The following is a 12489-nucleotide window of genomic DNA, read 5'->3' as shown; positions in this document are numbered from 1 at the left end:
TTATTTTTTTAAAATATTTTATTGATTTTTTACAGAGAGGAAAGGAGGGAGACAGAGAGCCAGAAATGTCGATGAGAGAGAAACATCGACCAGCAGCCTCCTGCACATCCCCTACTGGGGATGTGCCCGCAGCCAACGTACATGCCCCTGACCGGAATCGAACCCGGGACCTTTCAGTCCGCAGACCAACGCTCCACCGCTGAGCCAAACAGGTTTCGGCAAGGATGCCATTTTAAATGGGGTAATTGCTATAGTTAACATTGAAAACCTAACTTTTGAGCAAAGATTGAATAAAGTAAGTTAGCTAGTCATGTGGATATCTGGTAATGGAGTATTCAGTGGAGGTGAAAGCCAGTGCAAAGGCCCTGGGGCAGAAGCCTGCTTGCCATGCTAGTATCCAAAGAGCAGCAAGGAGGCAGTGAAACTGGTGTGTAATGAATGGGGGTAGAATAAGAGGGGTTGCATTTAAAATTAATGGGTGGATGTGCATATTATACAGGGCATTGTGTTAAGTCTGTGTTTCCTTTTAATTATTCCAGTGCAAACGTCTAATGTCAGTTTGGAACTTAGGGGTGGTCAGAAATGGAAAAAGTTTTTAATTCATTTGTAAGTAGCAATTAACGTTATGAATATGGAAGAGATTAAACCAGACATGGACAAATTTAATGGGACAAGTCCAGCTTGCTGGCTTAATTTTATAAATACAGTTTTATTGAAACATGGCCATACCTATTAATTTACATATTGTCTGCAGCCGTTTTCACTTTGAGATTACAGAATTCAGTAACTACCACAGGGAATATATGTTCCACAAAGCCTAACATATTTACTCTTTGGCTTTTTTGGGGGAAAATGTTTATTGATCCCTTGTCTAGAGATACAAAACAGCTTGAAAGAAGTAGGACTATTGGGCATGGCCAATATTTACTGTCCTTGGAGTGGAGCCTGGGTGGGCAAAGGTGGGACATCAAGAAGCCACAGTGCAAATCCAACACAGACTTCATAGGATCTCAAGAAGAGGGTATTTCAGATATTAAACTGTCTGTGATTAAGATGAAGACTGACAACAATCCATTGGATTAGAAACTTGAAGGGCATTGGTTTTCTTAGTAAAAGCAGTTTGAATGTAAAGTTGGGTGTAAGGATTAGAGTCAAACAGAAGTGCTTGAGGATATAATGAGAGCTTAAATGAGATGTAGAAAAACGATACAGGAAGTATAGGCATCTCTTTGATTGGCTTGTCAAGAGGAGGATAAAGATAGCAATTTAGGTGAAGATAGTTGTTGGAAATAAAAGGAGAATATTGTTGTACACAGTTATGTTTTTAGCTACTTATATAAAATGCAGGCCAATGACGAGTTGTTGGAAGATTGTAGTTGAGGAAGAGCTGTTGAATGTTATAGAAAGTAGGGTTAAAGATAGTGTTCAAATTTTCAGCAGGTGAAAGTGAATGGATAAAAAGCACATGTTGTAAAAACCCAAAGTAGAGAAGAAGGATACAGATTTTGGAAGATCTTTTTTCTTTTGGTCTGGGGAGGGGAGTATAAAACAATTTCTGTCTGATAACTTACATTTTCTCTTCAAAATAGTGGTAGAAGATATAATATTTGAGATGTGGGAGAAGATGTTGAGTACAGAAACGAAAGACTTGCCAGTTAATGTAGCAAACTCATCATAGTTTGAAGACCAGGAAGTTGTAATGAAACCAAACTGTATCTTTGGGTGTTGGGGTTTTTGTCCCCCCACCCCCCTATTTGTGCTCAGCAATTCGGGGGCAGGCATGGGGGACCCGTTTGCTTGGGTTCATTCAGTATTGGGAGTTTGAAAGAGGGATGAAGCAAAACACTGAGGGGAAAATGAGGTTAGCTTTTATAGACATTTTATTTCAATGATGTCTCTGGATTCCAAATATAACAATGGAAAAGTAGAGTGGAGATATAGACATAAGGTTAAAGTAGGGATAATTTGATATGCAAGATGGAAGAAAAAAAAGTTTTGGTTAGAGAAGCGGGTAATTGACTTAGGGATTTTGGAATGTGGAGCAGTCTACCATATAACCAAATTCAAAGAATAAAATTGATTGGATTAGAGAGGTCATTTAGAGATGAAGAGGCTAAGGAAGTGAATCAACGTGTTCAATAAATCATCATTGTGGAATTTGAGATAATGGGAGTTGAGTCTATGTTTTTTTCTACAGGGTTTAGGTTGGCTATAAAATGCAGAGTTGGATGGAATGTTTAATGACTGAACAGACTAATGACTGAAGAAGAATAAACTGAAGGTCAATAGTCAATAGTGTGTACAGAATAGTAGAGTCTAAGGGCAGAAATCTCAAAGGAGACAGTTTAATTTTAACAGAAGGAGAATAGGAAGCCACTGAGAACCAAGAGGTTCTTAATCTAGACTTAAAATAGATGTGAGAAAATAATTATCTACAATTTGAGTAAATATAAAAATAAGTGCATAAGTAATGACAACAGGAAGTAAATCCAAAATGAAATAAACCCAAAATAAAGTCTGTGTGTGTGTCCCCCAAAAATGTATACACACTTTGAATAATTATAGACAGTGTTTATGAAAATACATTTCATTTTCTTTTAAGAGTGATCAGCTGTCAAAGTATGTATACAGTTATGTATATACATTTATATACATAAAGTGTGCATATATGTGTATATACCATAAATTCACACACACACACACACACACATGTGCACACATACACACACACACACACACACACGCATACAGCAGAACTGAATAAAGAGTAAGGGCCTACACAGAATCAAGGACTACGAAGTGGAGGACAGACAGAAGCGCACACACACTGCTGACATACAACATGGTAGATTTGACCTCAATGTTCACTTTACAATAGGTGGGCATCAGGACTACATCCAATCAATCACTTATCCTATATCAAAATAATACTAAGACCTAGAAATTCTTTTTAAAAAAAAGTGTCTCCAACCTGTATTATTATTTTTGTCATTGATTGATTTAACCTCATCTCCGTTAATTTAGACAGTGGTCAGCAAACCTCAGTTTTTTGGCTTCTTGAGTGTGGCTCCTCCACAAAATACCATGGCCTGGGCGAGTCTATTGTAAAGAAGAGGCATTAGAAGAAGTTTAAATTTAAAAATGTTGCTCTCAAAAGAAATGTCAATCTTTGTACTGTTGATATTTGGCTCTGTGGACTAATGAGTTTGCCAACCCCTGATTTAGACTATTGTATCTCTCCCTTTTAGATCTTATAATATTTTCCTCATCCGTTTCCATGCCTCCACTTCTGATCCCTTGTGATTCATTCTCTGCAAAGGTGCTTGAACAATCTTTATAGAAAGCAGTTTCATCACATAACGGCTCTTCAAAATGCCAAAACAGCGGTTTCCTAACACGAGGTTCTGTTTTACAGGCTCCCACTTGCCTTCTAAATCTCCTCTTTTCTTCCCCCAGGAATGTTCTTCTCCATCAGTACAGAGCCACGTTTTCCAGAGAACGTTTCATGTATTTTACATCGTCACACCTTTGTCCACATAGATGCTCTGCCTGGACCTTCCCTATCACTTCTTGTGTCTATTTTTATCTCCCACAGACATGCTTTTACTAAATCAAACCCTTCCGGGGTTTCAGTTTCCCGGGAAGGGTTAATCCTTTTTTTCCTTTGTATCTCTGGTCAAATGGCTCTGACAAATGTGGGTGTGTTTTTTTTTAATTTATTTATTTTTCTGAACAGTGATCTCTACTGGACAGGAGCTCCCTACACAATGAAATCAGTTACACTGAAGTTGCTTAACAAAGGCTGGCTAAATTAAAGTGGCTTTCACACACCTGCTCTTGCCATAAGAACATTGCTTTCAAGTTTAAGTTCTCTCTCTATTGGCTTTACTCCTGAAATACAAATTGACTTCTTGGACTTTTTCCCCTAATGCTCTTTTTGGAAAATGTTAATAACTGGCCAGTGACAGGGTTGATTAAACCTCGCCTGCTCCTTTATTTTGATTGGTATCACAGCATTGGCTCTGGGAGAGACAGGGAGTTTAACATCTCATCCGCCACAGGAGGCAACAGGCCACTCTCTGGAAATTGATAAGGGCTTTTTCTGGAAATAAATTTGGCTGTGGCAAAACAAATGGTTGCCTCAGTTGCAATTCATCTCTCTTTCTCTAACAACTTTCATTTATTTTGCTACATCCCTTTTTCCAATTACTGTAATGAATGCATTTATCTCTGAGAAGTGGGAGTTGGCAGAATTTTCTAACACAGAGGAAAATGCCTCTTAACCAAGCCCCCTTCCCTGTTTTAAAATATCTCGTTTCTTTGGGAGTTTGGGTTAACCATTTGGAATGCTAGGTCTTACTTCTCCAACAGAAATCAAGCATCCTAAAAAATATTAAAGCAAATGTTAATTGCCGGACTATGATAAAATATTCACAGGCATAGTATCTGAAAGAAGCTACCAAGATTATTTTATATTAAGAATTATTAAATTCTATGACTACAGAATAAAATAGAATTTCCATTCTGCTTCGGGGGGGGGGGGGAGTAAAACACAACTGGTTTCTATCTTAAAAACATGAGATAAACAAATCTGGCAAATATATATCAAACATTTGTAATCCCATGTATGTATTAAAGATGGATCTTTGTTTCCTTAAATTTTGTCAATAGTTAAGAAAAAGAACAAACTAGCATATTTTGTTGAAGTGATAGGTTTACCTATTTCCCCTTGGTTTTAAATTTTTCTCTGTGTGTGTGTTGTGTGTGTTTAACAAAACTGGCTGGTCAATAGGCCTCAGGCACCACTTTTTTTCTAAAAACATAAGAAAACTTAGGGCTCAGCAAAAAGAAATTGCTTTAAAAGTATTGCTCATTTCCTAAAGACTCTGTGTTAGCTAAATTCCTCTTATGCCATCAGTTTGGATAAATATTGAATCAAGAAAAATACACACCCATGCACCCTTATACACACATACATCACAAAACATGGGAGAAAAAGCAAGCAGACATTAACAACAAATACTCATTGTTCCCCCAAGTTAACACAGCTCTGCAAGTCTTCCAAGACCTTATCAATGGAATGGCCACTTTAGAATTTCTATCTTCAGTTATGAAAGAAGCACTCGTACAAGTTCTCTGAGTCACCTACCAGCTCTGGTGTGATCAACCATTTTAATGAAAATAATTTTTCACTCCTTATAATAATACCATTTTACACCTAGAAAATAGGAATGTCCAGAGTTCTGTTTTTCAAGGCATTCTCCAGTACTTTTATGACCTGCTTTTTTATGTGCATCCTATAGGGAATTTAAATCCTCCCTGAAGATAAGGAAGCTTGTAATAAGTGAAGGGAATTTTTCCTAAGGTCAGTCATTTTAACTGGGAACAGAGAGCCAGGAACATGAATCATCTGCTGAATTATTTCATTGGACCGCAGTTATACAGGGTAGGGGGGAAAGGAGGTTTGCGGTTGTTCCTATGGAAAACAATACAATAATTAATAAAAAAAAATAATACAAGAATACAGTCTGTGTTTCATGTACTCACAACTGTAAACCTACTTTTGCCCCACCGTGTATTTATTTTATAGATAAGTCCTTCATCTCTCTGACAGCCTGCAAATGGAATATAAGAATGGTTTATGAATCCAAAAACCATCAGGGAATAAAAGATACTCATAATATCTGATAGCCATACTATGCTTTTCTATATACATAAGGCTTTCACATTCATTGCTTCATTTCATCCTCACAACTTAGATTACAGGTTAAGAAACTTGCTCATGTTTACCAGTTTTGTTGTTGTTAGGGTGGGATTTGAACCCAAGTATCTTGATTTATAGTCATACTAGAGGCCCAGTGTACAAAATTTTTACATGAGAAGGTTCCCTAGGCCTAGCTAGCAATCAGGGCCAATCTTTGGGGTGACCAGTGGGGCAATCAGGGAGGCCCTGCTCACACCTGCCGTGGCTAGCCTGACACCGCCTGCTCATCGGCCCTACCCCCTGCTGCCACCACCAATCAGGGCCTGTGGGCTGAGGGCAGCTCCTGCATTGAGCGGCTGCCCCTGATGGTCTGTGCATGTCATAGCAACCAGTCATTCTGTATTCAGCTGATTTGCATATGAAGGTTTTATATAGATAGATTCCAGGGAACTCTTAAGGACAAAACTGACATCTATAAGTACCAAAATAATTTTTAGTTTAAAATTATTTTACAAATATGTACAAACATTTATTATGTCTTTCCTGGTATTCCCAGAGAAAGGGTACTAAACATAATTGAAAAGATTTTCCCCTTGAGTCTGGATGGGCTTAATTAATTTCCATCCTTGTACTTTGCTGTAATGAATATAGGCTTATATATCTATTTTAGCATTTCTTTCCTGTTTCACAATAGTTTGTCAGATATCATCTCTCCTGACATGTGTGCTTCCCTCAAGGAGTCTTTGCTTTTCTTTCTCATTTCATCACCTAATGTTATGTTTTTAATATACTCTAGGCAGAGAGAAAAATAGATCATTAATCTTATTACATGTGTTGGTCGTGGTAATGGGTAAAACGATCAGCGAGAGACTAAAATTCCCAATTGTTAGTCTGCATAAGTACCACTTGGAGAGTCTATAAAACACAGATTCATGGGATTTTCTCTGAGAGATTGTGACCTGGAAGATCTGGGATGGAGCTCAGGAATTTTAGCCACATGTCTCACGTATTCCCAAAGGACACTTTCTCCTGTCTGTGGTTTAATAAACACTAATGTAATATAGGAGCAAACCATATGCTTCCTGCATAAAGTCTATGATAGCCATTCCATTTCTTTGGAAAAAAATGTTTTCTAGATCCCAGGAAAGGCGATGTGGGCCAGTACCTAGAATTTGGAGTCAGTCACCCCTAGATTAAAAGCCAGTTTTGATACCTTCAAGGTAAGTGAACTTGAAGAAATTTCTCAACTTCCTTTACCACCCATCACACCATTTGGAAAAGACCTCATCTCACATAATCCCTGATTTTGATACAACAAGACTCTGTCTCAGAAAATATTTCCATGTTCCATCTACATCTCCACAGTCATTTAGAATTTTAGTGTGTTGTTGCCAAAAGACTTAATGACAGATCAATCAATTATTGCTTTTTGGAAGTTCAGGGTTTTCCATTTTGGTGTAGCCAAAAATGCTGCCATACTGTAATTCCTGTCTGCATCAGCAACCAAGGTATCACATTCAAGGCAGTCAACACTTCAGGACACTTCACAAGCCAGGTTTGTTCAAGATCCCTCTAGAATGTGGAAGCTAGGAGTGGGGGGAGAGAAGGGAGGGGACACAAAAAGTGAAGAGGGAGCAAGGAAGAGCCTGCTGCCAGGGACATGGAAATTGGAAGGTTTTATTACAGCTGATTCTTCCTCCAAGGTTTAGCACCTGCTTAGTCACCCAACCCTCCTAATTTGAATAAGTGATTAACAACTCATTAACAGGTCATTAGCGAAATCAGCCCAGTGTAGTAAAGAGGACCCAGGTTCACTAATTCCTCTGGATTATCACCAAAGGCAGACAGAAAAGGAAATTAAATATATCTGATAAAAATGCTAGTGATTATTCTATTTTTATACCAGGACAGAGGAAAGTGGTTAGGGCAAAGCCACCCTTCCCTTTGTACCAGGAACTCTCCTGAGGACATCTCAGATTTTCTCAAGTGCCTGGGTGGGTGCCTGATTGCTGCTGGATCATTAGATCCTTCAGTCTTAAATCTGCTCTCCACAGCTTCTTGTGCACATGTTGGTTTGGCTAGTGACTAGTCTCTGTGCTTCATATAAGAAATTAACCTTTTCCCCTTTGTAGTTATGGTCTGCGGAAGGGATAGACACATACACAGGAAGCCAGTTAGATGCTTCCTTCCTCAACTCTGGGACATCTCAGATTTTCTCAAGTGCCTGGGTGGGACATCTCAGATTTTCTCAAGTGCCTGGGTGGGTGCCTGATTGCTGCTGGATCATTAGATCCTTCAGTCTTAAGTCTGCTCTCCACAGCTTCTTGTGCACATGTTGGTTTGGCTAGTGACTAGACTCTGTGCTTCATATAAGAAATTAACCTTTTCCCCTTTGTAGTTATGGTCTGCGGAAGGGATAGACACATACACAGGAAGCCAGTTAGATGCTTCCTTCCTCAACACAGTCTATTTTCCTGAAGTGCAAAAAGAAACACACAAGCAAACAACAACAAAACCCCACTGAAAATGGTTGTCATTTCATTTTATTCCAGAAGTGGCTTGAATCAGTCATTCTGGTTCCTCCCTCTACAGGGGCCTTGGTTTCTGCCAGCTTCCAAACCTGACTCTCTTAGATTCTTCATTCTGTGAGTCCCCAGGATCTTTCCCATATACCACCTTTGCCTAAGCTACACTGAGTCCATTTCCACCAAAGAACTCTAACTCATCATGTTCCTGCTTTCAAACTGGGAAAGAGATTGTAATTGGGATCATTCTCTCACCTGGATTATTTAGATGCCTTCTTGCCTGAATGTCTTCTTCATCAAAGAAATTCCCTCCACTGCTCAGTCACTGCACATGCCAGAGCACTGGAAGTCATTCTTGGTTCTTTTCTCTGCCACCCCCTGCATCTATTGAATAGCTACCAACACATCTGATTACATATCGAGGCACTTCCTCTGTCTCCATCTTCACGGCCACTCCTGTCATTTTACCCATTACCATGGGGACATTTCCCCACAGCAGCCCCTGGACCTGCACATATTAAACATGAAATAGATAATCTCGCTAGATTATTTACACATCTTCAGTGGCTCCCTATTGCACTTAGAATAAAATCCTGTTTAAACCACTAGTCGTCTCTTCTTTTCTGCCTTCTCTCGTGACAGTTCAAAAGGAAACTTTGGGAATGTTGTAACCCTAATTTTCTGTGGCCTATGAGCTTTTTCTCTCTCTCCCAATGCATATTATGATCCTTCATATACACTAAGTGGCCAGATTATTATGATCTCTGAACGCATAATAATCTGGCCACTCAGTACAATATTAGAGGCTCTGTATATGAATTCGTGCATGGGTGGGGTCCGGCCAGCCTGGCCAAAGGGAGGGGACATGAGTAGTTGGCCAGCCTGCCTGCTGGTCGAACTCCTGGTTGAGGGGATGATTTGCATTTTAGCCTTTTATTATATAGGGTATACTCTGAGTGGCCAGATTATTATGTGTTCAGAGATCATAATTATCTGGCCACTCAGTGTATATAGTAAAAACCCTATTGTGTGAATTCCCTGGAAGCTTACATTATGGATCTTAATTTGGTCTTCCTTTAACTCCATGCACATCTTAAACTTGCTCCTGTATCAGCTTTCTTGGCTGATACACCCTTAGATTTTAGTGAGAAGCTTAACTTTGAGCTTAACCTTGAATCCCCTGGGTCCCTTCTACTAATGTTGGTTTTCCCTGTGTTTTCAACCATTCACTTTTTATTACTTCTCTATCAGAAGTTCTTCCTCTCTCTGATGATCCTTCTCTCTCTCTCCTCATTCTCTCTCTCTCTACTCCCTCCCACCTACTTCTAGACTTCAGTATAGCAATGAAACTCTCCTTCCTCTATTTGTTTTTCCTGTCTCTATCTAGTAATATATATCCATTTGAAACAGGTGTTGTTATATCTAAGCTACTCTTTAAAATAATAACAAACATCAAAACAAAACAACAAATGCAAATTTTTCTTTCTACCCTAAGTTCTCAGTCTGTTCTTTACCAGGCATATTTTATACTAACTTCCCCCAGTTTCTTTAATGTTTCTTCAACTATTTATAAACACTGAGCCTACTTTTATAGTACAGCTACTATACTAGTCAATATAATTATATTTTTCCCTTCAACCTCCATCATATTAAGAAACTATTCTCCACAGTCTTTCTGAAACTTAAAATGACATATCTGTATCCTCTGATTATTCCATTTTATCCCCAGTTATGTGCCTTCTCTCTTCTGCTCATTAAAAGGGGGCCGTGATCCCGGCCAGTGCTGCTCAGTTGTTGAGTGTTGACCTGTGAACCAGGAGGTCAAAGTTCAATTCCTGGTCAGGGCACATGCCCAGATTGCAGGCTCAATCCTCAGTGGGGAGCATGCAGGAGGCAGCCAATCAATGATTCTCGCTCATCACTGATTGTGGAGGGCTGCTACAGAGTTTAGACAGATTCAAGCCTTGGACTGATGAGAGGGCACAGTCCTCTCATGGCCACGTGCAAGTCCCAGCTTGGAGGGCAGGACCCTCCCAGCACAATTATAGCCAACAGCTGTAGTTGTAAGCTTGAACCTATGGTCCAAACACATGGCCCCATGTGCATAAGTGATAAAGGCTGCAAGTAAACAAAGCTTGATCAGGTGCATGCAGTTGAGTAGGATTGAAACCCATGAGAATGTTGTAAACACTTTGACCATGCCCTTACCTTGCCTGGTGGCATCTGCTATAAAATAAAGACATGGCTTGTGGGTGTGGTCACTGTCAGAGAAGCAGCGTCCAACTGAGGCCCAGCTTTCATTCTCTCGTCTGTCTTTTCTAAGCCTTTCACCACCCCCCACTCAGGGTCATCCTTGGCCGTGCTGGTGTGGCACAACTGATGTTTCTATCTTTCTCTCCCTCTCCCTTCCTCTCTGAACTCAATCAAATTTAAAAAGTAAATAAATAAAAGAGGGCCATGTAAAAGATTCTATCCTCAGCTCTCCTTTTTGTCATTTTTCAACAAGTATGTCTTGAGCACTAGACCTTGTGTTAGGCATGGTATCAATGTGTTGTCTTCAGTTTGTTCTTTGTGCCTCCATCCTTATTTTAGGGCTCACTGTGGCCTAGAAATCACTGTATGAATTTCGTGTTAACTCCCCATGAAACCCTTTTAACTACTTTTACATTTCCCGTCCCTCAAACTTTATTCCTTTTGCCCTTATCCCTTTCTGCTCATAGCTAAATTAGTATATTGAATGCATAATTTCTTGCATCTATTCCCATTATTATTTCCAACTGCCTTCGCCCTAAGTCATACCCTTATTATTCCCTTCCAAAAACTACTGCAATGATATCAACAGTTTCTTTCTTCTTAAACCTCACCCTGCCCTGCTCTGTTCTCTTCTATTCCACTCAGGTCCAGTTCTATTCCTCCTCTCTCTACCCTCTCCTACTCTCTGCTTTCTTCCTACCGCCTTCTCTTTCCTTCCTACTGTGTTTCCCCGAAAATAAGACATCCTCCGAAAATAAGACCTAGCACGTGGAAAAATAAAACATCCCTGAAAATAAGACCTAGCACGACTTTGGGAGAAAAATTAATATAAGACACGGTCTTATTTTCGGGGAAACAGGATACTACTGCCACCAGGTACATCTGTTTTCTTTACAATAGGCCTCAGCTATTGGTTCTGACATGGAGATTCTGTTTCAACTGCCTCAGGGTGAGGCATTGGCATTTGTAACCTATACGCATGCTAATTAGGGCGAACGTCTTCCGGAGGTTCTTCTGGATGTCCTTCCTGACAAAGCCAGGCTGGGCGCCTGAGTGCAGAGAGAAGCCGCCTGCATTCCCAGGCAAAGAGGCTACTTCGCCTGATGGGTCAAAGAAGCTGCTCCACTGACCAGCCTGTGCCATGGACCTGTTTGGGGACCTGCCAGAGCCTGAGTGCTCACCACCGGCTGCTGGTAAGTGAGGGGGGCCCTGCTGGCGAGGAGAAGGAGGGTGGGGAACTGGCTGGTGGTGGCCTAGAGGCCAGAGAGACTGGTGTGATCAGCTGGAAAAGAGGGCGGCCCAAGCCTGTTCACTGCAGCCCTGGAGGCTCTGCCATGGAAGAAAGGGCTCTGCTGGAGGGAATCATGGACCCAAGGCAGCGCTGCCTCCTGCAGCCTTTTTGTGGGGGTGATGGGGTGGGGACACACACAGGCAGCCCAGCTTCCAGGCCCTCAGCTATTGGCGCAGCCTCTGGGTCTCTAACGCAGCCTCTGGCCTGGGTCTGAATTGCTTTTCCCTGAGCAATGTTTTTCCCTGCATGTGTGCATGTACAAGTTAAGGTCTTGTTTGGTTTGTTTTTACCCCAGAGGTTGAAGGAATCGCCAGCGTTATCTTTGGTGTTTTTGAACCATCCTTTGCGTCTCTGATTTTTTGGTTGATAATAGTTTCCGGTCTCAGAAGTCTCCCTGTTTCCAGAGTCAGGAGCACCAGCCCAGGCCCACCCATCGGCCTGGCCCTGACCAGGGGGTGCGGTCCTGCAGGCTGGGGTTTGATCCCCACATGTTAGCCCTGGGAGACCAGTGCCTTTGGTATGCTGTGTGTCCGGGTTTTAATTGGTCAAATGCACAGTGGTCCTAGGCGCCAGCTTGACAAAATCTTGCAGGAAAAGAATTCTGTCGGGGTTTCCCCAAATTCCCTCAGCCCCTACTCACCCCTCTGTAAAGGCGCAGAACAAGTGAGGCCTCTTAAATAAAAATCAGAGGTCTCCAGCAACGGTGGGCCTCTCTC

Source organism: Pipistrellus kuhlii, unplaced genomic scaffold (assembly GCF_014108245.1).
Source record: "Pipistrellus kuhlii isolate mPipKuh1 unplaced genomic scaffold, mPipKuh1.p scaffold_m20_p_20, whole genome shotgun sequence".
NCBI classification, from domain to species: Eukaryota; Metazoa; Chordata; class Mammalia; order Chiroptera; family Vespertilionidae; genus Pipistrellus; species Pipistrellus kuhlii.
Note: the sequence above shows the minus strand (reverse complement) of the source record.